This window comes from Monodon monoceros, unplaced genomic scaffold, assembly GCF_005190385.1.
Source record: "Monodon monoceros isolate NGI ecotype Baffin Bay Population unplaced genomic scaffold, NGI_Narwhal_1 Super_Scaffold_4, whole genome shotgun sequence".
Taxonomy (NCBI): domain Eukaryota; kingdom Metazoa; phylum Chordata; class Mammalia; order Artiodactyla; family Monodontidae; genus Monodon; species Monodon monoceros.
Window position 1 is genome coordinate 1,923,778 of NW_021703781.1, and position 27,922 is coordinate 1,951,699.

Here is a 27,922-nt window from a genome sequence, read left to right on the forward strand (position 1 = left end):
AGATGAGCGAGTGGGAGGGGGAAAAAAAGCATAAAGAGAAGGGGAAAATGCTTGGATTAATGTCATTTATTCATTTCTCTCTTCCTGCCTCCCTCCCTCCCTCTCTTCCTTCCTTCTTTGTCCTTTGATCTACTTTGTGCCAGGCAGTGAGCCAGGCTCAGAGATACAAATAAGTCACTCTGAGATAATGAATGAAATGCTTTTAAGAACATGGTAATTATTTTTGTTAATGGGGCCCCATCCTCTCCGTAAACATCTGAAATGATCGGGGTCAGTCACACTGGATGAAACCTGTCCATTCCACTTGCAGACCTTTCTAACTTTTAGAAGTAATTTTCCTCCTTGGTGGCAATTTAAAAAGCCCTTTTGGGCTTCCCTGGTGGCGCAGTGGTTGGGAGTCCGCCTGCCGATGCAGGGGATGTGGGTTCGTGCCCCGGTCCAGGAAGATCCCACATGCCGCGGAGCGGCTGGGCCCGTGAGCCATGGCCGCTGAGCCTGCGCGTCCGGAGCCTGTGCTCCGCAACGGGAGAGGCCACAACAGTGAGAGGCCTGCGTACTGCAAAAAAAAAAAAAAAAGGTGGTAAATTTTACCATTTTAAACGTTTTTAGTGTAGAGTTCAGTGACATAAACACATTCACATCGCTATGCAGCCGTCACCACCAGCCAGCTCCAAAACTGTTTCATTTTGCAAAACTGAAACTCTGCATCCATTACACAGTAACTCCTCATTCCCCCTCCCCTGCCCCTGGCAGCCACCCTTCTACTTTCTGTCCGCACGGACTTGACTAGCCCAGGAGCCTCATAAGCAGAATCGAGGTGACCATTTTTCATCACTTGGCTGATGGCCTCAGTTCCCTCCGGCACGCTCAATCTCCAGCCACAAGCTTGTCAGTGAGAGGCCACAGCAGCCTGACTTCTGTGCTCAGAGGACAGCAGAGCTACCCCAGGAGTCCCTTTCGGGCCTAGATCTTCAAGCCACGGGGAATCCTGTCCTCAGAGACAGGAACCAGGAAGGATGGTTGTGCTTCTACCTCCAGGTCAGGCTTACAAGTGGCAACAAAATGTGAAGGCAAACTGGAGTTAGGTCAATCCTTGAGGCCATCAGGACAGGATTAAAGCCATCAAAGAAGAACCAGAGGTGGCCGCCTCACCTCAGGCCCACCCAGGTCTGTGCAAACACCCTCAGTGCCACCAGACAGGCTTGAGGTGGGCAAAGGGGCACTGCTGACAGGCACAGCAGGGAACCTAGTATTGGCTCTGTTCCTCACTGAGTCCCCCCGTCCAGGCACATGGCTGGGGGGGATCCTCTCCAAGGCCAGCTGGGCAGGGGACAGCTTTATTCTCCATGAGCCCAGCACAGGGCAATCCTCTCCCTGCAGCTGTGCAAAAGGCTTGGGCCAGGAACTCCAGCCACCGGCACTCAATGGGATATGGAGAGTAAGCCCTCTGCCTCAGAAAGGAGAGTAAAGAATAGGTTTCCTAAAAAGAAAATCTTTGGGTTTTTTTTGTCATTGAAAGAGGCCAGGGCTTCCCTGGTGGCGCAGTGGTTGAGAGTCCGCCTGCCAATGCAGGGGACATGGGTTCGTGCCCCGGTCCGGGAAGATCCCACATGCCGCGGAGCGGCTGGGCGCGTGAGCCGTGGCCGCTGAACCTGCGCGTCCGGAGCCTGTGCTCCGCAACGGGAGAGGCCGCAGCAGTGAGAGGCCCGTGTACCGCAAAAAAAAAAAAAAAAAGCCCTTTCACGTCCATGATCTCATTTATCTCCATAGGAGTCTTCACTTAGTCAAAGCTATGCCCCCAACTATTAGAATCCTGGTTCTGCTCAGGCGCTGCCTCTTCAGATGGTTATAGCACAGCTGCTTTTCGTCCCACTCCTCTGGGATATTCCTGCTTCCCGTCAAACATCCGGAGGGCCTGCAGCCCACCTTTTGTGAAGACAATGGTTTTGAATTCTTTGCCCCCTTAATCAGTCTCCTCCAGACACATACAGTTTTGTCAGTATTTTTCTTGAAAGCTAGTGTCCATATGAAAGTGAAAAAATTCCAGATGTGTTGGACAAGTTCTAAAGAGCATTGGACTATTTCCTCCATTTTACCATTAACTTACTTTTTTTTTTTTTTTTTTTTTTTGCGGTATGCGGGCCTCTCACTGTTGTGGCCTCTCCCGTCGCGGAGCACAGGCTCCGGACGCGCAGGCTCAGCGGCCATGGCTCACGGGCCCAGCCGCTCCGCGGCATGTGGGATCTTCCCGGACCGGGGCACGAACCCGTGTCCCCTGCATCGGCAGGCGGACTCCCAACCACTGCACCACCAGGGAAGCCCGACTTACTTCTTTTGAAGCTTAAAATCAAATTAAAGTTTGGAGTTGACACATCCCACTTATGAATAATATTGACCTTTAATCCAACTTTAGTTTTAACCCCTTTTCAAGTAAGTTGCACAAGAGAATAAATCTATCCCCATAAGTGTTAAAAGTTTTAAAGGATAAACAAATATATGTTTATTTAGGCACAGGACATTCCTGGAAGGACATGTAAGAAAGTGGCTCCTTACTTCTAGGCAGTGGGAAAGGGGGTTCTCAGAGGGAGGTTTTTTTAACCTTTTACTTTATACCCTTTTGTACTATTTGCATTTTACATGAAATATGTGATAAAATTAAAGGTATAATTATATTCCTAACTATATTTAGTCAAGTATAAATTTTAATTTATAGAGTTAAATTTTAACTTATAAAACACTTAAGTGTCTCTTTTCGTATGAACTGCAATTAAGCTGAAAGCTTATTTTTGTATGGTTGGATTTTTTAACGTAAATGCAGTACTTTCACTTATCTATAGAAATTTCAGCTTGTTTTATTCAACCTTATTCAGCTTGTTTTATTCAGCTGCATACAGTCTGGGAAAAGCTTTTTGATTCTTTAACTTAATACCTGTCTTACCCCAGAATTATCTCACCTGCCAGATTAATAAATATACCATTTATGGTGGTAATGATAGTGGTAAAACCTAATATTTTTAAGGGCTTAATATGTTCTGTGTACTGGGGTAAGCATCTCACAGACAGTATCTCTTTTACTCTTCGTAACACTCCTTTGAGGTTGGTGTAATTATCCCCAGTTATGGATGATGAAACCAAAGTTAAGAGAAGAAAGTTAACTTGCTCACATTCACACATGTGGTTGGTGGTAGTACTGAGATTTGAAATTAAGGTCTCTCTGACTCGGAGCAGATGTTCTTTTTTTTTTTTTAATTGTGGTAATAAACACATAACATGAAGTCTACCCTCTTTACAAATGGTAAAGTGTACAGTACAGTATTGTTAACTCTATGCACTTTGCAGAGCGGGTGCTCTTAACCACTGCACGATCCAAGCCATCAAGGAAAACGATAAACAGAACAGGGTCAAGGACTGAAACTTGTGCCAGAGACCTTCCGCCAGTGTGACAACAGTATGTTGACTCACATTCTTTATGTACGTTATACCATCACCCAACCGTGTGGGATATCAAGGGCTAAGAGTACCTAAAACTGAGCTGTCCAGTATGGTAGCCACTAACCCCAAAGGGCCTCTGAGCGCCTGAAATGTGGCCACTCCAAACTGAGATGTGCTGTGCACTGGATTCCAAAAGCTTAATATGAAATAAAGGATGTAAGGTGTCTCATTAACAACTGTTTACATTGATTGCATGTTGGAAAAATACTTTGGATATATTTGGTTACATAAAATATATTATTAAAATTAATTTCATCTGTTTATTTTTTACGTGGCTATTAGAAAATTTATAATTACACATGAGGCTTTCTTTTGTGGCTCACGTTGTATTTCTGTTGGACAGTGCTGGCTTAAAATAAGTCCTGAGTCCCCAGGAGCTTACAATTCAGATATACATATATGAAAGGGTTAAAAACATAAAAAGCGTTGTTGAGTAATATACATGCCGAAATAGAATGCTGCAGACTACAGGAGTTCACACATAGGGATCATCAACAGAGAAAGGACTTGCAAGAAGAGCTGGACTTCTCTGGGCCTTTAAGGAGTTAAAAAGACGGGGCTTGCAGGACAGGGGCCCACATGAGCTCCACAGCAGGCAGAGGGAGACGGGGCCTGTGCGCAAGAATGAGGTTGGGAATGTGAATGGAGCAGGTAACTGAGGCTGAGGAACCCCGCAGAGACCAGGTGGGATCATTAGCCAGGGGCTCTGGCCCTTGCCCTTCAGCAGAGAGGGAGGACAGATGTTTTTAGTGCAGGAATGATGAAATCTGCATTTCGATATTTTCAGACAAGAGGTCTCACATATGTATTACTGAACCTACTAGTGCAGAGGCATAGAAACAAAGGGAAAAGTCATTTTCCCAATAAAACATGTCCAACTGTCCAGTTAGTGGTGATGAGATAAGATGCTCCTGACCTTGATACAGCATTAAGTAGGGTGCTCTCTCCTGTGGGATCCCTGAAAGACCCAGCTCGGCTGATCTCTACTGTCTCCTCTTGGAGTTAGACCTGATTTTATTTTATATATTTTTTAAATATTTATGTTTATTTATTTATTTGGCTGTGTCTGGTCTTAGTTGCGGCATGCGGGATCTTTGGTTGCAGTGCGCGGGCTTCTCTCTAGTTGTGGCGCGCGGGCTCTAGAGCACGTGGGCTTAGTTGCCCCGCCGCATGTGGGACCTCAGTTCCCCGACCAGGGATCTAACCCATGTCCCCTGCATTGGAAGGTGGATTCTTAACAACTGGACGGCCAAGGAAGTCCCTAGACCTGATTTTATTACCAGTTTTCATCCAAATCCATTTGGGGAATGAGATGATTATGCTTTTGGTTCTTGGCCAGGAATCTCTTAATCCTGAAAATCTAGTGAGGTGACCCGACAAGAACAGAGTCAATCGCACACACCACGATGAGCTAAATCTGTGTTTTAGAACGTGAACGTGGCAGGGCTCAGGATGGATGGGGTCGGGGAGGGGAAGAACCTGACACAAGAAAAGAAGGAAAGAACAATTAAGAAGCGAATGTTTCTGTCCAGACAGGAGTTAAAGCTGGCCCCTACACGGAGGGCCTGGCTCTGAGGATGAAGATGGGCAGGATGAGAGAGACCTTTAACAAAAAGTAACATAGTATTTGATGACTGGTGGGATATAGAGACTTGAGAGTCATCCTCAGAGACTGTCTATCTATATGCATGCTTACTTTTTTATCCCGAATAAATGAGAGTTGAGAGGAGGATTACATTGGTCACTGGGACTGTCACACACAATAAAAGCCGTTCAGTTGACAAGATTCAAGTTGAAACAAGCCATTCAAAAGCCCCCTTTATAATGGCCAGCGTTTCCAAGAATCCTCTGGTTGGAAAATTATTTGCAAATCCCTTTTAGATAACAGCTGAACTGAAACTAAAAATCATGGAGTTTCCCCACTTGGCACTGTTCACTGTTTAAATGAATATCAAATAATGGGGTTAGAATTCACTGGACGGAAAGCTCTCAGCACACATTGGCCAAGAATCTACACAAAGAGCAAAGGGAAATTGGTACGTAAGTAGAATCGGGAGCATCAGACAGAATTAATGCCGACAAAGTCGTCAGTGTCCCATGCAGCAGAGTGAAAGTGAGCTGTGCTTTATTCAGCTCCACCAATCAATCCGATGGCATGGCAAAGAGTGGTGTGATCTGGCCAATAGGTTACTACCTTTTTAGTTTTTCTGGTGGGAAGTTCGTTACCAAAGTTAATCGGTTAAATAGACGTATGCGCTCACTCCAGGCAGATTTATTAGCCATAAATTGAAAACAAGTTTTAAAGTGATGGCGTCTCCGTCATCTATCCTAGATACCCTGAGATCTACCATTATTAATTAATTTTTTTCACTTTATTGGTTCATTAATTTACTGTATATTAAATAACTACCATGTACGAGGCACTGTGTTATGTGATAGGAATACAAACAACAGTTTCTCCCCTCAAGAAGCACAGGAGACGAGCCCATAAGCTCAGAGGTTGAATATCCGTGATTGGTCCTATGATTGAAGTGGGGTAGGCAAAGCCCAGTGCCTTGGGGGCAAAACAAGGCCCTGAGGGCTCAGGCAAGGAGTGACATAATGGGGTTTTGTGTCCATCTTCATCATTCACAGGTTCTATATTTGCGGATTCTGCATTTTCCAATTTGCCTACTTGGTAAAATGTATTTGTAACTTCAAAAACAACACTTGCGGCAGTTTTGTGATCATCTGTGGACCTGGACGGAGAAGTGAAAAATCTGAAGCTCCCAGTGTTCACGTCCCCAGCTGAGGTGGAGCATGGGGACCTCTGCCTTCCTGTGTCAGTTCCTACTCTAAAAATGTGTCCTTTTTGTTGTCTATTTAGTGCCACTCTTTTTGCATTTTTGCGCTTTTTGCTGGTGACTTTATTGTTCAAAAAGGTCCCCATGCTGAGTGCTGAAGTGCTGTCTGGTGCTCCGAAGGGCAAGAAGGCTGTGATGTGTGCTCTGGAGAAGACACTATGTGTTTGTTAGATAAGATTGTTCAGGCGTTCACTGTGGTGCTGTGGCTGTGTAACATTCATTCAATGTTAATGAATCAGCAAGATATATCAAGTAAGGTGTCCTTAAACAGAAATGCACGGAAGGCGAGGTTATGTACTGATTAACTGATGAAAATGTTATGTTCCAGAAGCCCTCAGGAACCTAATCCTATATTTCCCCTTAGGAGACATGGTTCAGCATTTGCTAATTCAGTGTTTGCGGCAACTTCATAGAACATCACTGCTGTGAATAAGAAGAATTGAGAGTATTTTAGAACAATCCCTTTGGCAGAGTTGTGGTCAACGGATTGGAGGGTTTGTTGCTTGCTGTCATTTTCAGACTATCAGAGCAGTTCATCTGAAAAGATGAAGGACGTAACCAAGGTAGTAGTGGTGAGGATCTATTCATTCATTTGTTCTTTCATTAAGTACCTATGTCTTGAACACCTATTATACGAGAGATAGAGCAGAGCACAGGCGGACCAGGCGCCTTCATCGTTGGGTGGAGTGAGGTGGTCAGACCGCCAGGTATCAGTGACCGACTAGGTCTGAGGCAGGAAAGAGAAGCAAGGGGAGCCCAGCTGTCTGCTGGGCAGGTGAAAGGTGCTGATTCTCCCAAAGAAAAGGAACGTGAGGAGCAGGAATAGTCTTTGAAGGAGACAGCGAAGAAGTTGGTTGGATACATATTGAGTTTCGAGGTATAGGGGACGCTTCCAATTAGAAGACCAGTGGCAGGTAAGCATATGGGCCTAGAAATCAAGAAAGCAGTCACTGCCCCCTGTCCTTCCCAAGGTGGGCTCCAGGCAAAGTTATGAAGTAGAAGAAGCCCTCTCAGTGCTTGCCTTATTCTTGGAGCCTCTGCCCTTTGGGTAATCTCTTCCCATTATGTATCATGATACTCAGGACATTTGCCTCCATTGGATGCCCACCCTACCCCCCTGGGGCCTCCTTTCCTGCTCCTTTGGGCCCAGCTCCCTTCTCTTCCGTATCCTTAACCAACTTACTTCATCCCTTGATTTATAGTCAGTTTCTGGTTCCTCAAGTGCAACCATCCACCCACCAGATCTCCAGTCAAGTTTTAAAAGCAGTCCTGAATGGGAGCAGAAGTTCTAGGCAGTTGCCCGAGACCCACTCTATTTTTCCTGTCTGGGTGTTCGACAAGCTGGTCTCCCTAGGGGCTGGACACCGGTTTCCATACCTGGCTCTGGCTCCCCTTGGTGCCTTGGCTTTGTGTCCTGCTTGCCTCGGGTAAGAAGCTCCCTGTTTCACGTCTGTCCTCTAACCAGGTCACTTCCTAGGCCTGCCCGAGGAGGATTGCAGAGACGGTTCTTCTAGGTGTCAGTTTATCTTGTAAACTAACGCTCTGGGGGAACAAGTGGCCCTGAGGAGCCCAGTTTATTCACTGTTTTTATACATGTTTCATCTCCTTCACCAGTTTTAAGCTACCTGTTGGCAGAGGTTGTGCTCTGCTCAGCATCGAATCTTCCACAGCATCAAACACAGGGCAAAGCACTCGGGAGGCACTGAAAAAAGATGTGTGGAATCAGTACTCCAAGTGGGGACTTCAGAGCAAATAAGGAGGGATATCGTGGCAGGTAGAGTGGTAAGAGGATGCTTTGGTGACAATCCCTTAAATTGCCCCCTCTAGGCCACTACCAATTTTCCTCATGAAGCAGGGGCTTTTTTTTTTTTTTTTTTTTTTTTTTTTTTTTTGCGGTACGCGGGCCTCACTGTTGTGGCCTCTTCCGTTGCAGAGCACAGGCTCCGATGTACAGGCTCAGCGGCCATGGCTCACGGGCCCAGCCGCTCCGCGGCATGTGGGATCTTCCCGGACCGGGGCACGAACCCGTGTCCCCTGCATCGGCAGGCGGACTCTCAACCACTGCGCCACCAGGGAAGCCTGAAGCAGGGGCTTTGATATCTTATCCCCAGGGCTGGGTGAAAACCTGGCATATGGTGGGCATTCAGCAATTATTTGTTGAATAAATTATCCCTCCGTTTTGCTCTGTATCTCTCCCAGGTTTTGTGAGGGATACAAAGAGGTTCCACAGTCACCAAATTTCTAATCCAGAATATGTGCAAAATCTCCTTTGGCAGATGAAGGCTCTAACTTCAAAAATTTGTCTGAGGACTTCTGACTCTGGCCGTATGGTGTCACCGGTACCAGAGTTGCTCTCCCACCTTAATCAACTAGAAAAGCGAACAAAACCTAGGAGACAGCTGTTTTCGGCTACTGGATAACAGGCAACAAGGGACTGTGGTCCCTGAGAGAGTGATCACAAATAAGAGAGTCCTGTGGTTGCCCTGGCTTTCCATCCAAGAGGCACTTCCAGAATCCCAGCAGAGTAGGGAAGGCTCAATCCTGAAGATTCGGAGATGGGTATGTGGAGAGACAGAGGCAGCTGGAACTCATCGGGCGGAACATGGAGAGGAGAGAGCTATGCAAAGTGGTCCAGAAATCCGTGTGGGGCTACCCTGAAGCCTTGGCTGAACACCTGGCTGCCCAGGCATGGGATGTGATGACAAAGAACAATCGTCAGACCTCCCACAGGGCTGGGAGATGCTGAGATCTGACAGCCAGAGGGGAGAGACTGGGTGAACACCCAGTGTCAGCAGGCAGTGGAGAAACCAGAGACTGACTTCTCAGTAATGGGGCTCTACTACCTCTAGGTAAAGGCATTTGTTGTATTTAAATGAACCCATCTTCTAAGAATTGGCTTACTTCTTAGGACCATGAAAAGTCCTAGTTCTATTTTTCTTAATGTTTGTATACATAGCTTAACTATTTTCTACATGCTCAGATCCCACAGAGACACCCTGGCACCATCAGTTTGAGGCTTAAAGTTGGAAGTTTAGGCGTTTTATTAGGAACATTTATAAAATTACAGCCTACCATCAAAAGAAGATTAATTTTAATAACTTTTATCTGTGTAGCACTGTATGCTTTCTTTTTAAAGTATAGAGCATGTAATGCAAATTAAGTGTTATTTTTTTAAAGTGTACGTTATAGATAACACAAAGAAGAAAATCAGATGGCCTATAATGCCACCACTGACAGATAACAATTCTTTGTACTGTGTCCCTTTTAAAGAGTACTTTATCATACATTGTCTCATTTGGTCATCACAACAGCTGATTAAGCAGATGGAGTGCATATTATTATCCACATTTTACAGATAAAATTAAGTGGCTTGCATAAAGACACTCTGCTTAACGGCCAGGAAGCCAGACCTGGGCTCAGATACTCTGACTGTAGATGCTTCTAGTCCCTGGGAGTTGAAGTTCCCAATGAACTATTCCCAAAACAGTCTTCAGTTAGCTTTTCCATTAAGGTGGAAAAGAGGCCAGGAAAACAGTTCAACTGTAACCAGCAAATAAACTTTTTAGGCTTAAATAGTTAAGGGAAACCTTTCAGGAAAGTGAAGAGAAATGCGTTCAGAAGAAATGCCCTGAGACTCATCTTTCTCTGAGTCGAAGAAAGAGGCTGGGTTTCATTTCACTTTCGGGCAGCAGATTTTATGAGAGAGAGGAGGCAATCCTAATTTATATATCACACACTAGGTGAGAGAGCAAGGTAACCCAGATCGAGAATTACACTGGGATAATTTGAGGATGCAACTAAGAGGGGGGAAAGCCTGAAATTTAAATTGTCATTTTGTAAATCAAAGAAGAATAAAGAATTCTCCCATTTCTCCAATCTGCTGTTTTTTTAAAAGCTGATTCCTCAGTGAATCTATCCTTCTTAAAATCATTCATCCAGTTTTATTTCAGTCTTCCTTGCCTTTGAAAGCAGCGTGGGGAATTCCATGCAGCCTAACTCCTTCCCAGACTTGGGCTAGTCCTTTTAGGTACTTAGCACCCAAAACGGTTTCTCAGATTGTAAGGTTGCCCTATCAGCCAGAGTGAGTTAGTAGCAGAGTAACTCAAATTCACACAGGAGGCAAAAAGGTTTGCCTTTGGCCTCATCCTCACCCTCTTTGCCAATCCTATATTAAGAGAAATTTTCTGCTTAAACAAAAAAACAACAAGCAAACTAACAAATGCCAGCAGCTTTACACTAGGTTCAACGTTTACATCCCTGTTGGCGCCGTGGTTAAGAATCCGCCTGCCAAGGCAGGGGACACGGGTTCAAGCCCTGGTCCAGGAAGATCCCACATGCCACGGAGCAACTAAGCCTGTGCGCCACAACTACTGAGCCTGTGCTCTAGAGCCCACAAGCCACAACTACTGAGCCCATGAGCCACAGCTACTGAAGCTTGCGTGCCTAGAGCCCATGCTCTGCAACAAGAGAAGCCACCCCAATGAGAAGCCCACGCACCGCAACAAAGAGTAGCCCCCGTTTGCCACAACTAGAAAAAGCCCGTGTGCAGCAACGAAGACCCAACACAGCCAAAGATAAATAAATAAGTTTATAAAAAAAGAAAAACATAAAAAAAGAGGAACATGGGATGGGTCACCAACACTTGGACAAGGTGGGTGGTCTTCACTCTGGTTCAGGGCCCCCATGCCTTACTCTGTTCTTCTCAAATATGCTCCCATTCGTAACTGGGTTTTCTGCTGAGGGTAAGAGTCCTTTTTGTTTCCAAAACATTCCAAAATCATGGACTGCCCAAAATGCATATTTACTCTCTATGCGTATATTAACCCTCTTATCTGGAGCTATCTGGCAAGACCTGGTGAGCACAGTGAATTCTGCCATCGGGGCAGATTTTGCAGCTGTCAAGAGACCATGTTTTAGAGAAAGAGTGAATTTGTTACAGGATATTTTCTTGGTTCAGTCAGATGATATGGCCCATCAACCAACAAGATTGAGTCTGCTTTTTGCTAAAATTTCTGATAAATCTACTCATTCATGAACAGAGGTTAGATGATTATGAGTTTCCCCTTCAAGTAACAGAAAAAGAGTACCAGGTTTCAAGGTATTATAATGATGAATGGAAATAGGTAAGGGGGGAAGGAACAGGATTTCGTAGGAGGTAAGCCTACATGCTGAGAAATGTATATTTTCAATGAATAACAAAGATTGTCCAGCAGGAAGGACCATCGAATTTAAAAGAGATCCTAAAACCAGAACAAACTTGGAAGACTCACACTTCGCAATTTTAAAACCTTCTACAGGGACTTCCCTCGTGGCGCAGTGGTTAAGAATCTGCCTGCCAAGGCAGGGGACACGGGTTCAAGCCCTGGTCCAGGAAGATCCCACATGCCACAGAGCAACTAAGCCCATGCATCACAACTACTGAGCCTGCCTGGCACAGGAGCCGCAACTACTGAGCCTGCGTACCACAACTACTGTAGCCCGCGTGCCTAGAGCCCATACTCCACAACAAGAGAAGCCACTGCAGTGAGAAGCCTGCACACCTCAACAAAGAATAGCCCCTGCTCGCCGCAACTAGAGAAAGCCCACACACAGCAACGAAGACCAAACGCAACCAAAAATAAATAAGTAAATAAATAAAATTAAAAATGAAACCTTCTACAAAGCTCCAGTAACAGATGAATAGATAAAGAAGGTGTGGTACATATATACAATGGAATATTACTCAGCCATAAAAAGGAACGAAATTGGGTCATTTGTAGAGATGTGGATGGACCTAGAGTCTGTCATACAGCGTGAAGCAAGCCAGAAAGAGAAAAACAAATATCGTATATTAATGCATATATGTGTAATCTAGAAAAACGGTACAGATGAACATACTTGCAGAGCAGGAATAGAGACGTAGACATAGAGAACGGACGTGTGGACACAGTGGGGGAAGGGGAGGGTGGGACTAATTGGGAGATTAGGTTTGACATAAATACACCACCATGTGTAAAATAGATATCTAGTGGGAACCTGCTGTACAGCACAGGGAGCTCAGCTTGGTGCTCTGTGATGACCTAGATGGGTGGGATGCGGGGTGGGAGGGAGGGAAGTCCCTGAGGGAGGGGATATATGTATACATACAGCTGATTCACTTCACTGTACAGCAGAAACTAACACAGCGTTGTAAAGCAATTATACTCCAATAAAAAACAACAACAAAGAAAACCCCACTGTGGAACTGGTGTAGGGTCAGGCATATAGATCAATGAAATAGAATTGAGAGCCCAGAAATCAACCGTCTCATCCATGGTCAACTGATTTTCCACAAGGGTGCCAAGACCATTTAACGAAGACAGAACAGTCTCTTCAACAAATGGTACTGAGAAAATTGGATAGCCACATGCAAAAGAATGAAGTTGGGCCCTTACCTTACACCAAATATAAAAGTTAACTCAAAATGGATCAAAGAAAATAATAAGTTGGTCAAAGACTTAAATTTAAGAGCAAAACTACAACACTCTTAGAAGAAAGCATAGGGAAGATCTTTTTTTTTTTTTTTTTTGGCCATGCCGCATGCATGTGGAATCTTAGTTCCCCAACTAGGAATCGAACCCGCACCCCCTACATTGGAAGCGCAGAGTCTTAACCATTGGACCGCCAGCGAAGTCCCAGGGAAGATATTCATGACTTTGGATTTTGCAGTGTGTTCTTAAGTTTGACACCAAAAGCACAAGCAACAAAAGAAAAGAAATGAATTGGACTTCATCAAAACTAAAACTTTTGTGCATCAAAGGAGACTACCAGGAAAGTTAAAAGACAGCCCAAAGAATGGAAGAAAATATTTGCAAATCATATATGTGAAAAGGTTTAATATTCAGAATATATAAAGAACTCCTGCCTTTCAACAACAAAAGGACAAAAAGTCCAGTTTTAAAATGGGCAAAGTACTTGAGTAAACAGTTCTCCAAAGGAGATACACAAGTGGGAAATTATATGAAAAGATGCTAGATACCATTAGTCAATAGGGAAATGCAAATCTAAACCACAATGAGCTACCACTTCACACTAACTATGACAGCTATAATTTAAAAAAAGACATAAGTGTTAGCAAGGATGTAGAGAAGTTGCAACCCTCATACATTGCTGATCAGAATGTAAAACTGTGCAGCCTCTGTGAAAAAAAAGTTTGGTGGTTCCTCAGAAAGTTAAACAGAATTACCATATGAGCCAGCAATTCCTAGGTATTCACCCCAAAGAATTGAAATCAGGGACCTAATCGGTACACAAGCCTGTACATCGATGTTCATAGCAGCATTATTCACAATAGCCCCAAATAGAAACAACAAATGTATCCATAAATAGATGAATAAATAAACAAAATGTATTTACAACAGAATATTATTCAGTCATAAAAAGAAACGAGATTCTAATATATTCTACAACATAGATGAACCATGAAAAAGTTATGCTAGGTGAAATAAGGGCAAATATTGTATGATTCCACTTATGTAAAATATCTAAATCATAGGGACAGAAAGCAGATTAAAGGTTACCAGGGACTGTGGGTAGAGGAAACGCTAATGGTTAGAGTTTCTGTTTGGAAAGATGAAAGGTTGGTGAAAGATTATTTAGAAATAAATAGCGGTGATGATTGCACAAAATAATGACTGTAATATTAATTACCCCTGAATTTAAAAGTGGTTCAAATGGAAAATTTTATGTTATATACATTTATTTTACGCAACTAAAAACGTACACACAAGTGTGGCTAATTGGGCTGCTGTGGTTATTACACTTAGGTGGCTTAGCTTTGCCACTGGATCGAGAGAGACTGCAGTAAGTTATTGGCCTCTGATGAGCCTCATGAAGGTGAGTCTCATATACAAGTATGTAGAAAGGCTTATGGTAATTAGGAAGGCCCAGACTGGGAGATGGTTGAAGTGCTAATTTTAACTCATAAAAGGACCATTCATGTGTAGAGTCCCAGGGAAAAGATTTGGTTACCAAACACTTGGTAAAGTCATATGGTAGCAAGGCAATTTCAGGGAAGCCGGAAACCATAGCTCACAGCAGCCAGCGAGACCCAGGAATTCTCTTTTTTTTTTTTTTTTTTTAATTGAAGTATAATCGATCAGGAATCCTCTTAATTGTCTCTTAGTTACTGGCCTGGGAAAGTTTTGAAGGTCCTGCCTTGTGTCAGGAGTAAGGGATTTACCTCCTTGGGATAAAACATGTCCTAGGAAATGAACTTTGACAAAATTGTAACTTCTCTTTGGAAATCTACCCCTTTCTGAGCTAAAACACTGAGATAGATGGAATCAGTCTTAGAGCTCACCTCATCGTCAGAACACAACAGAAGGTCATCAGGTACTGGATAGAGTAGAGCCATAGGGAAATGGAGGGTCCTCGAGGCCCTGGCTGAAGACCTGTGAAAAGTTGGAGGGGCACTCTAAACTCCTGGGGCATAATGTTCATTTCCCAGGGGAATGTAAGCAAGTGTTGACTTCCCATCTAAAGAGAGGCTGAGGAAAGTAGAATGCAAATCTACAACTGTTAGATATGCAGCCTCAGGAGGCACCACTATGAAACTAGATGTGGGTTTGATACTACAGGGAAGCGAGGAACGTCTATTCTATTTATGGCCCTGAGTCCTGAATGCATCTCTATCTTAGCCCATTGGACTTTTTGGCAGGGAGCATAGGAGCATTACGTGGACTGGTACAAGCTTTTTCTCTGTTAGGCTTTTTATTTTTATTTTTTAAATTATTTATTTCTTTTGTTGCACCAGGTCTTAGCTGCAGCTCCAGAGCTCCTTTAGTTGCAGCTCTCCAGCTGCTTAGTTGTGGCATGCGAACCCTTAGTTGCAGCATGCATGTGGGATCTAGTTCCCTGACCAGGGATTAAACCCAGGTCCCCTGCATTGGGAGCGCAGAGTCTTATCCACTGTGCCACCAGGGAAGTCCCTCTGTTAGGCTTTTTAACAATTGGTTTCAGTCCTTCTTTAGCTTCCGGTTTAACAGGATACTGTGGCATTTGGACAGCGATTTAGATAAATCAGTCTGAACCTTAATTGTTTTAGCTCCTAAATCCTGCCTGCATCTAAAATATTGGGGGGGACTTACCTGGTGGTCCAGTGGTTGGGACTTCGCCTTCCAATGAGAGGGGTGTGGGTTCGATCCCTGGTTGGGGATCTAGGATCCCACATGCCTGAGAGCCAAAGGACCAAAACAGGGAACAGAGGCAGCATTGTGACAGATTCAATAAAGACTTTGAAGATGGTCAACATCAAAAAAAAAAATCTTTAACAAAAAAATTTTTTTTGGACCTCCTTGGTATTTTGGGCTTGACTCAGACACTAGAGTAACAGTGAATCAACATCCAAATTAGCTATGATCTCATTGTGGATAGGGGAGTTTTGGGGGATTTCAAGGAAGACAGCCCCTGGAGAACATTTAATCTGGCATTTGCACGGTAAACCCCTCCCTATCAAGTTATGTCAACAGCTGTCGTGTCGGGAGGAGGAAACACTGTTCCTTGGTTACAGGTCTGAGGGAGACATTTTGGCACTGGGAAACTTTGGGGGTTATTAGAGATCCCACCAGCTGACTAGTTGTTGACTCTAAGACAGTGGTAGCTTTAAAGTTTATGTATAGCACCTGAATTAATTAAAAATTGCCAATGTTGTCTGTTAACATTCAGAGAAATTTCTCCTTCTGATTTAAGGGTAAAACAGAAAATTAAGTGTCTGCTTTCCCCTTGGAGCACTTTAGCTGGTCACTCACTTCATTTTTGCCCCTTTAGTTTCTTAGCTAATGCAGAACAACTGTTTTTCTTTTTTTGTTTTCCCACATCTTTATTGGAGTATAATTGCTTTACAGTGTTGTGTTAGTATCTGCTGTACAACAAAGTGAATCAGCTATACGTATACATATATCCCCATATCCCCTCCCTCTTGCATCTCCCTCCCACCCTCCCTATCCCACCCCTCTAGGTGGACACAAAGCACCGAGCTGATCTCCCTGTGCTATGTGGTTGCTTCCCACTAGCCATCCATTTTACATTTGGTAGTGTATATTTGTCAGTGCCACTCTCTCACTTCGTCCCAGCTTCCCCTTCCCTGCCTGTGTCCTCAAGTCCGCTCTCTACGTCTGCGTCTTTATTCCTGCCCTGCCCCTAGGTTCATCAGTACCACTCTTTTAGATTCCATATATATGCGTTAGCATACGGTATTTGTTTTTCTCTTTCTGACTTACTTCACTCTGACAGACTCTAGGTCCATCCACCTCACTACAAATAACTCAATTTCAGAACAAATGTTTTTCTAACATCCTTTCAAAAGTGTCTTTGCCTAAGACGCCCTCCTTTGGAGATTAATGACTAGGGGAGCATCTAGCTATTTTTTCGTAATACCACGGATTGGCCACCTTTTCCTGCCAAGAGGCAGACAGTGAACATTTTGGACTTTGCAGGCCATACATCTCTGTTGCAACTGTTTAACTCCGAGGTTGTGAAAGCAGCCAGGGACAGTGTGTAAACAAATGAGGGTGGCTGTGTTCCATCAAAGTTTTATTTGCAGAAACAGGCAGAGGGTCAGAATTCACCCATGGGCTGTAGTTTACTGAAACTTTTGTGAGATCATGAGTTTATTCTGAGCCTTATTGTTTCTTTTGGAGCTCTCAGCAAAGAGCTGGAGGTCTGGCAATGGGGCTCTTTCCCATTGTAGCTTTTACTTGTATATTAAATCCCTTATTTCTGGATTAAGACCATTTACAAAAAGTGAGGTCACAACTGCTTAAGGATCTACTTTGGAATGCTATCTATAGGTGGAAAAGAGCCTGTTCCTGATTTCTCCAATGGATCATCTTTTTTTTTTTGCTTGCAGGACTGAATCAGAGCTCAACCTGTTTTCACGGGAAAGAGCTGGGGAGAGCTTCTAAAAAATCTTGTTCAACATGCACAACTTTTCTAAATTCCTCTGGTTTCCTCTGCCATTTTAAGTCATCCTGTATCTTCCCATTCTGCCTTTTCAACCTTTTTTTTTTTTTTTTCCAGCTGAGGTTCCTACTAATATATGAACTAAATGGTATAGATCTGTGAGTTTGGGATTCCACGTCCTAAGACTATTTTAAACTCTGTAAATTTCTCTCCATCCTGTCTAATTTCTCCAAAGACTTTGGAAAAACTTTGACAATGGCTCTCAGCTCACAGCAAGAACAGGGCTTAACAGCAGCCATAAGGGGTTTTCTCTGTCCTGAGGAGGATTTAAATTGAAAAGATAATTGAACTTTGAAGTTTCTGACTATTCAGGAAGGAAGAGGGGCAGATTGAGGTGAGGTGGGGACAGAAAAGATAGAGGAGCATAGACTGGAGAGAGAGGAATGGAAATAAGAAAGGCTATTAGATTTTAGTTGTGATTAAGGGATTATAAAGGAGACACAGTTTTATGTTGTTCACATTTTTCTTTGCCATGGCCAAGGAATCTCTTAAGGAAGCAGTTTTAGGATTAGAATTTCTTTTGGACACTTTCTTATACCAATCCAAAAAATGTAGAATATTGGATGTTTGGCAATGCTTCTAAAGTGTCTCTTAAATAAATAATTTTTTGTTCTAAAGTATCTCTTCACTAAATAATTTTATTCCCATCAAAAGTTCCCTGAGTGTGGCTACTATAATGCCAAATCATCCTTGGTGAAATTACGCCATTTAGGAAGGCAGGTACACGAATTTGAGTTACAGCATAAGTACAGATAAGAGGTAGGAATATGGCCTAGAGGGGATGTGCCCACAGACTGAGACGACTTCTTCAGAGTCTTGGAATAATTTTTCCAAACTATCACTTACACTTCTGTGTCTCCACTTCCCCAAGCTACTGGCTGAGCTGTAAAACCGCAAACCCAACCTACTTGCCGTTCGCAGAGGGTAAAGGTTTGGGAGATCTCTCCCAGAACCAGACTCTCAAGGAGAAAGCAAGGTAGGACTGAGGAAAGTTCTCATAAGAAATTAATACAAAAACCGCTTTATTGAGGTATGGGTTATACATTATAAAATTAATCCATTTTATTTTATTTTATTTTTATTTATTTATTTTTTTGCTGTATGCGGGCCTCTCACTGCTGTGGCCTCTCCCGTTGCAGAGCACAGGCTCCGGACGCGCAGGCTCAGCGGCCATGGCTCACGGGCCCAGCCGCTCCGCGGCATGTGGGATCTTCCCGGACCGGGGCACGAACCTGCGTCCCCTACATCAGCAGGCTGACTCTCAACCACTGCGCCACCAGGGAAGCCCCAAAATTAATCCATTTAAAATGCACAATTTGATAGTTTTTAGAAAATTTGCAAAGTTGTGCAACCATCAATATAATCCAATCTTAGTACATTTCATCTCTCCAAAAAATAACTTCTTGTCCATTTGCAGTCAATTTCTATTCCCACTCCCAGCCCTAGGCTACCACTAATTTACTTTCTATCCCTGTGGATTTGACCATTCTGGACATTTCATATAAATGGAATCACACAGTATATGATCTTTTCACTTAGCACAATGTTCTCGAGTTTCATTTCATAATGCTTTGGTGAGTGACCCAGGACAAAGATTGTCCACAGGACCCTGGTCTAAGAAGAAACCTTCTGACTTCTCAGTTCTCAGGGCTGCTTGAGGAATGGATTTTTGGGGACCTGGCCTGGCCTCCTCCCTGTGAACTTTCTTCTTATAGACATGCAGCAAATATCAAGACGGAGACATATACCAGTATTATTAGTGATAAGGCAGGTTTCCGACAAGTTTAAAGTTTTTCCAAACCTGATCACGTAACCAGAACACTTCTAAAAAGGGTTTTTTGTTTTGTTTTATTTTCCTGGGAGGCAAAATAGACTCGGCATTGGTGGAGCTCAACAAAAAGAAATCAGGGTCATATTACCCTGACACCTAATAAGTGCTAAATAAATGTTGGCTATTACCATTCATTTGTCAACATGTATTGAATGCCTACAATATACAAGCCTCAGTGCCAGGAATTACCCAGACAAAGCATAAGGCAAGGTCTAGTAGGAAAAGGGAGGGAGATAAGTACACAAAGGAATAGAATTGAGTGTGGCCAGCACTATGATAGGAGGAAGCTACTACTGTCCTAAGCTGGATCTTGAAGATGGACAAGGTGGGAAGGAGGAGGCACGTGGTCAGGTCACGGGAGCATCTTGCTCACGTAGAAGTATAGCCAGTAGAGAAAACCTGGTTCATTCTGGAAACTTCAGAGAGTTCGGCATGGTGGAGATGCAGAAGGTGGGTAAAAGGTGTCAAGAGATGGAATCAGAGAGGTGATGGGGCTGGCCTTGTGTGCCATACCAAGGAAACTGAGGGACATTGAAACATTGCAACCAGAGCAATTCGATGATCAGATCCAAGAACTGTATTCCAGGCACTGTACCAAGTACTTTGCATATGTTACCTCATTTAAGTTTCTTTTTTTTTTAAGATTTTTTTTTGATGTGGACCATTTTTAAAGCCTTTATTGAGTTTGTTACAATATTGCTTCTGTTTTATGTTTTGGTTTCTTGGCCACGAGGCATGTGGGATCTTAGCTCCCCGACCAAGGATCAAACCCACACCCCCTGCATTGGAAGGCGAAGTCTTAACCACTGGACCTCGAGGGAAGTCCTTATTGAAGTTTCCTAGTCACCCTGTGAAGTCAGCCATTTTCTGTATTTTACAGCTGAGAAAACCAAGGCTCGTAGAGATGAAGTATCTTGCCCAAAGGCACACAGTTATTAAGTGGTAGAACTGGAATCTGAATCCAGACCTTCCAAAGCCCAAACCGTGATGTTGGTTATCTCTTAATCATGATATTAACCATGATAGTGCCCTGCACCAGTTAGGTTCTCAGCGCTCTGCGGGAGAACACTTGAGGGCAGAGTCTAGGACAGTAGCAATAGAGAAAGAGAGACTGGCATGCGTTGGAGAGGTCCTAAGAAGTAGAGTCTGCAGGAATTGGTAAGTTGAATGGGAGGGAGGCTAGATGGATGATGGTGTCATTTGACCAAACAGGGACAATACAGGAGGAGGAGCAGGTTGCGGAGCGAGATAACAGTTTCTCTTTGGGTCGTGTTGAGTTCAAGTTACCTGGGGGAAAATTAAGCGTAGTACTCGGAAGTCTCTGGGGTCTAAGCTCAGAAGAGAGATGCCAGCTGAGAATTAGTTAGATGTGGGAGATGTAGAAAGTGAGAAGAGAAAGCCAATGATGAACGTGGGCTCTGTCATCGCAGCAGAAGTGTTTTGGGTTATTGATTTCCTAGATCATAGTCTAAGGAATTGATCTCCCATTAGCATGTGCAGAGGTGAGTCACATGTCTTCAATAAAATTCGAACTTCTTCCTTCATAGAGTGGGTCACACAAGAAATTCTTACATTGTAATGCTACCTTATATGACTCTGATTTAAAGCCTCTGTTTGAAAGGTCTAATAAAACTAAATGGAACAATATCATCAAGAAGGAAAGAAAAAAAAAATTAACAGCCCCTGACATGGGAGAATGTGCTGATCAAAGACAGGCATTAGATTCAGACCCACAAGTGGCAACTTCTGAGCCCAGAAACCCATTAAATGGTCTTCTCCATACATTTCTGTTAACGGAAGTCTTAAGTGCTTAAGGGAACTATTTATCCTTTATTCATCACTTCGGTGCGTTAATTTGTGAAGTCCGCTGAGGTCATTAAATAAGCATCAGATGAGAAAATGCATCTCATGATTTACCGTAGATAGTTTCCCACGACATAATACTTAAGATGGCAAGTTCCCTTTGAATAGGCCAGAGTCCTCGACTGGCCAAACAGCTTTTTGGGGTTTTTTTGGTTTTTGGCTTTTTTCCAGCACTCTAGGCTGTTCTATACATGAGAAAGGGCTAAAGTCAAAATAATAATATAATTTTTACCAAACGTTATGGGCTGAATTGTGTCCCCTAAAATTAATGTATGGAAGCCTCTACCCCCAGGAACCCAGAATGTGACCGTAGTTGGAGATGGGTTTTTAAAGAGGTAATTAAGGTAAAATGAGGTCATTGGGATGGGCCCTATTCCAAAAGACACACACAGAGAAGACAACGTGAAGACACAGGGAGAAGGTGGCCGTCTGCAAGCCAAGGAAAGAGGCCTCAGGAGAAACCAATCCTGCTGACACCTTGATCTCAGACTTCTAGCCTCCAGAACTGGGAGAAATAAATGTCTGTTGTTTAAGCCCCCTAGTCTGTGACACTTCGTTCTGTCAGCCCCAGCAGACTAGTACACCAAATAACCAGTATTTTCTCTCTCTACGTGACTATAAACCAACAGATAGCTAGATATGAGTGGGGAGTTTTGGCTTGCAGCGTTTTCATGGTGTGAGCCATAAAAGCAGATGCCACCGTAGAAACGGCTGCTTTAAATCCTGGAGTGATTACAGCAAATGCAATGCTTCAATCCAGGAAAAAGACAAAGCTGCTTTCAAAGGAAGGCAGGAAGGGGGAACCTGAGAAGCCATCTGTACGAGGGCCACAGATAAAAGCAGATGTGTCTGCAATATACCTTGCCTTCAGCCTGAATTTTCTTTGGTCAAAACTCAGTAACTTGGCAAATCTCATTGTGCCATTTATAAGCGATTGCTGGAAACAGGGGAAGGCAGGCATCTAAGGCAGGTGGGGGCTGGGGGGCAGGGCAGGATGGTGGGTAAGGGATCAAGATGCTCATTGTTGGCCTGTCCATAGGCCTTTGAAAAGGATGCAATTTCTCTATCCGTGTTTGCTGAAAGAGAACTCTGTTTATCGTCTGTCTTGGTAAGATTAAGACCCTTTCAGAAGTAAGCAGGAAGGAATTTTAATTTGCGTGCTCTTCTGTTTTCATTTTTTTACAGGAAAATCGAGTGAGTTGATTTTGAAAAAGACAAATGTGATTGTAGTTCCCTGGGTTACAGCGTATTTTCTCCTCTATATGGTTTGTAATTTTGGACTGCTTTCTTTTTTTTCCTTCTTCCCTCCCTCCCTCCCCCACTCCCATTCCCTTCCTTCCCTTCTCTTTAAACCAGGGCTCTCTTTAACACGTCTATCAAAAGATACAAGATACACTTCGAGCTCAGCATCTTGCTGCATTATCCACTAACCCCAATTTTGCCCATAGACTCTGTCCGGAGTTGGGGGTCTGTGATGTTGCCCTTGGCCGCCCCAGAGTCACAAAAATCATTCACCCACGGACTGGTAAGGAGCAAGGGGGCTGGGGAGGGCAGCTGCTAAGGAATATTTATCAAGTGTCCCCTTTCTCCTTCTCTGACCACTGTCTCTCCACATCCTTTACCAGCTATGGTCCTGGGTGGTGTTCTGTTCTAATCTGGGCTAATGCTCTCAACTAATGTCTTTTTTTTTTTTTTTTTAATAAGTTTTGGCCCCAGCATGTGGGATCTTAGTTCCCCGACCAGGGATCAAACCCACACCCCCTGCAGTGGAAACGTGGAGTCTTAACCACTGGACCACCAGGGAAGTCCCTCTTAACTGATTTCTGAGACCAAATTATTATTCTGTTTGGACCCAGGCATGTCAACCTTTCCCAGTCTCCCCTGAAGCACCCCCAGGGATTGTTGGAGAGTCTCTGTTCCTTTAACTGGGCAAAGGGCCAGTTGTAGAGAAAAAGCCCCAGAGACCGCCTGCCCCAAGCTTTCTGAAGGACTGACCATGCAAATATGAACCTTGTTACAAAAGAAAATTTCACGAGATGGGGAGGGCACCTGGGAGGAAACAGTGCTGGTCAACTATTGTGCCCACGAACAAAGAAGAAAGCTCCAGAGTGAGTGGGCTAGCAGTCTCAGGGACCAGGGGCTGTTTTCCTGGAGGAGCTGGGGTTAAAAAGCAGCCCATAGAGTCAGACAGACCTGAATTTGAATTCTCATCCAACCCCTTGCTGACAGCGAGACTGTGGAAATCTCTGGAAGCAGAAGTCACAGCACTGTAGCGAGGTGGGTTTAGCAAAGAAGCCTGTGCAAGAGCCCTTCTCACCCCATCTATGCGTTGGAAGCTACCGGTGAATCTCACAGAGACTCCCACCCCACCGTCTCCCCACAGCCGTCGAGGGCAGGCCGTCTGGCACACACAGCAGCATGTACAGTGTGTGTGCACACCAAGGGCTAGGAGCAGCGGCAGGACTGCTCGCAGGGGAGGACACCAGGGCATCTAAGGTAGTTGCCCAGGTGAGTCAGGAAGAGGCTGGAGCCAAATACGATGACCCGCCCCCACACCTGGCACAGAAGCTGGGACCCCTGATGGCAGCAGGTTCCTCACTGTCAAGGTTACACCAATAGGGAGAGAACATGGTCTTTGGGTATCTTTCAACTGACTTGCTGTTGAACCAAACCAGAGGAGTTTCAGGGCTGGGTTCATTATATGATCCTTCTGCACAGGGTGGGCTGATAGGGGCGTGATGAGATTTGAAGGCCCCAGAAAGACCTTCTCTTTGCCCCTGTAGTGGAGCTGATGTTGTAGCCCTTACCTGTAGCTTCGTGTCTGCTCCCTGGTCTTAGAGGCCAGGAGGAGCCCAGTGATTACCAGGGACCCCAAGTCCCCTTGATGGAGGAGTCATTTCCTACCACAGTGGTTTTGAAGCTGTGTTCACAGAAGCCCCAGGGGTTCCAAGTGAGCCCTGAAAGCACCCAAGCAGAGGAATGTGGAGCTGACAGAAGCCCCCCTCCCCTGCTTCAACAGAGAGGCACGATGTCATCTCTTTGTTACGGAACAAAACTTGGGTCTGCTTGCAGACACACAGTAAAGCCAATCTACTGACACCAGGTTGGGGTGAAGGAAAGTGCAGTGTTTATTGCAGGCGCCAAGCAAGGAGTCCAGACAGCTAGTGCTCAAAAGGCCCTAACTCCTTGATGGTTTTTAGGGAAAAGTTTATAAAGACGGGGTGAGGGAGGGGGGCTGTGGGGTGTGTGATCAGCTCGTGGACCTTCTTCTGATTGGTTGGTGGTGAGGTAACTGGGAGTCAACATCATCAACCTTCTGGTTTCAACTGGTCTGGGGTCTGTGTGCTTGTGAGCAGCAGACAGTTAACTTCTTCTACCTGGTGAGGGTTTCAGTCTCTGCCAATCAGCTCATAGGACGTGGCTTAGAATATTATCTATTATCTATCTTTAGTTCCTCCTCAAGGGCTATGGATAGCCCTTGAGGAGGAACTAAAGGTCCTTGACTTTGTGTAATGACTAAGCTATTATTATTTTTCTTGCTTGATTATTTTCCTTTGTTTCTACATTTTCTCACCTCTCTGATTAAATTTATTCTTTGGAACTCGGGGAAGGCTTAGGAGGCTAAAGTTTCTCTACAGACAAGAGAACATGGGGTGGGGGGCGTCTGTCCCAGGAAGACCCCATAGAATGCTGCTCAGTTACATCTTTTCTATATACTTTGGGCTCTGGATAAGATTTTACTTCAGTAAAGGCTTCAATTAAGGTTCTTTGGTTGAAAGCTACAGAAACCAACTCAGGCCAATAAGCAAAGAGGGGACTTATTGGAAGAAGCAGCCCCTGAAGGTGCTGGCAGAAAGGCTCGTCCGTCTCTCTGCTGCTGGTTGTAAAGAACTCAGCCTTTGCTCCATCAACACCTCTCAAGAGTGTAAGGGGTGAGAGGTGGGCCCTCGCCTCCATGGAAGAGAGAGGCTCCGAGGCCACAGCACGACTGCATGTGCCGGGAAGCAGGCAGAAGCTGGATGTCAAAAGTGAAACTCTCATGACAACATTTTGGAAATCACTGTGACTAGAAAAGGATGGTCCCCCGATCAGCCACCTGTCCACTCCTCCAACCTCTCTGACCCCTTCAAGATGTGATAAGGCAGCTGGCACTAGCTGTGTGCTAACCTTACACATCCTGACGTGTGCAGGAGCAGGTGTATCAGACAGGCAAAGCCGTTCTCTCTGGGCTTTTCTAGACCTTGCCACCCTAACTTCTGCCACTCCTACTCTGCTTTGGCAGACTTCCTCCTAACCACACCCCCATCCCAGGTGTTAACACCTGTGAGACCTTCCTGGACCAGGACAGAAAAGGGGAGCCAGCAGGTGGTGAAGGGGCAGGAAACAGATGTTGGAGAAAGAAACTATGTGGAGTCCCTACCAGTTGCAGAAAGTGTCATGACAAAGGCTGAAGGGTGACTCTGGCTTCCCTGAAGGTGTATCAACACCCCACCGGGGCAGGAAAGACCCAGCTCACTGTGAGATGAAGCCAGCTGTGACTGGAACGCCTGCAATCTGTGGGCTGCTCAGGGCAAGGCCTGTCCAGAGACAAGCTTGCAAGGCTCTCAGCAGAATCTGCCTCATTTTAATGAAATAATCATTTTAATAAAATAACAAAAATCAGGGACTTCCCTCGTGGTCCAGTGGTTAAGAATCTGCCTTCCAATGCAAGGGACCTGGGTTCAATCCTTGGTCGGGGAACTAAGATCCCACAACCCGCAGGGCTACTGAGCCCACACGCCACAACTAGAGAGCCCATGCACAGCAACGACTGAGCCCACGCGCTCTGGAGCCCGCACACCACTCTAGAGAGAAGCCCGTGCGCCACAACAAAAGATCCTGCATGCTGCAACTAAGACCCAATGCAGCCATAAATAAATAAATATTTTTTAAAAAAACAAAAATTCGGCATCACCAGCGACCCCTCTGGTATCACTCTCATCTCCTTTCTTTGCCTCCTGACTCCTAAATCAAGCTTTACCAAGAGCCACTGAGCACCTCTCCAGGTGTCCTGACCCTGGGCAGGAAATGGGCATGGTGCTTCTGGATCTCTCTGGAAGCCAGAGGAATTGCTACAATTCCACCCCAGGTGCTCCCTCATTTCTAGGCTCATCTAGTATCTCGTGCTGGTCCATTCAGGTTTGTTTAGGAACCTCAGCGGCAGTCGCTCTTCAACGTTTTGCCCCATTTGAGCACTTGCGAGGAAGCCTGGCCGTGTGGTAGACAGACTGATGTTGCTTTCCACACGTGATTATCTCAGCCCAGGGCCTGAGACAGCAGAAGAAGTGACCCCCAGGGTCATCCCAATTCATTTGCCTGGAAACCCAAGCAACAGGGAGCTCGGCTGAGGAAGTTTTTCCACATGAGATCGGGTGAACTTGGAGCTTTTCTGAATCTGGAAAGGGGAAAACATTTAGGTGCACCTTATGTCCCGCTGAGGAGAGTTTAACTGTAGCTGTTAAGAAAAAGATTTAAGGACAGGGCTTCCCTGGTGGCGCAGTGGTTGAGAGTCCGCCTGCCGATGCGGGCGACGTGGGTTCGTGCCCCGGTCCGGGAAAATCCCACATGCCGCGGAGCGGCTGGGCCCCTGAGCCATGGCCGCTGAGCCTGTGCGTCCGGAGCCTGTGCTCCGCAACGGGGGAGGCCACAACAGTGAGAGGCCCGCGTACCGCCAAAAGCAACAAAACAAAAGATTTAAGGACAAAGACGTTATCAGATGGAGGCAAGACCACAGCAGCTGCCATTTTGGCATTAAGTAACTAATCTCGGTGTCACCTAGCGGTGTGACCTCGGTGTCACCTAGCCTTTGCGAGCCACACCAGCCATCCCTCACTTCTGTCACTTCTGTAACTCTGTCGTTGGCCTTCAAGAGACCTAATCCTCGAGGGACTAGGGATAGCTTTACCATTTCTCTATCTACTGGATACTTGAACTCTTACTCACTCAAGGTCCACTCTGTTCCAGAAGGGATTGAAAGCAAAGCCTGAGAACTGGGTGGCGGGGGAACTACAAGGTGGGGAAATAATCCTAGACTGAGACGTAGGAACTTGGATCACAACCCAACAGCTCGCCCCCTCCGTGACCTTCTGTTTCCTCAGCCAGAACACGAGGAAGTGGACTTTCAGCTCCAACATTCAGTAATCTGAGATGAGAAGCTGAAACGACCAGAATCAAACATGGGATATAATCTGAGGAATGCGTATCCCATCGCAGGGCCTCTTGGCATCCTGGAAGCTTAGAATAGGTTCCAATTTTCCAAAGGACAGAAACGCAGCTTGAGTGGAAATATATGGCTTGGGACTTTATTCCATCCTCCCATCAAAAAAAAATTCTTATTCCCCTCAGATATATATATATATATATATATATATATATATGTATATATATATATATATATATATATATATATATATATATATATAATCTTTGGGGGATGGTGCAACCAGAGAGTATTTCTGTGATTAATTAGGTCCTAACAAACATTTTGGAAAAGAGAAAACAGCTGCCCCTTTTACAAGACTATTTTATGCAATCACTGTTAATAAATAGGCTTTTAAAAACCCAGAAGTGGGACTTCCCTGGTGGGGCAGTGGTTAAGACTCTGCGCTCTCAATGCATGGGGCCCGGGGTTCAATCTCTGGTCAGGGAGCTGGATCCCACATGCATGCCGCAACTAAGAGTTTGCATGCCACCACTAAGGAGCCCACCAGCTGCAACTAAGACCCAGTGCAACCAAATAAATAAACAAATATTTTTTAAAAATTAAAACCCAGAAGCATTTGCTTTTCTAAGCCTTTCTCTACAGCATCCAGCAAAGTCGAGAGTAGAGCAGTCCAACACAAGCTACTGCAGCTCCAGGTAGAACAGTCAAGCT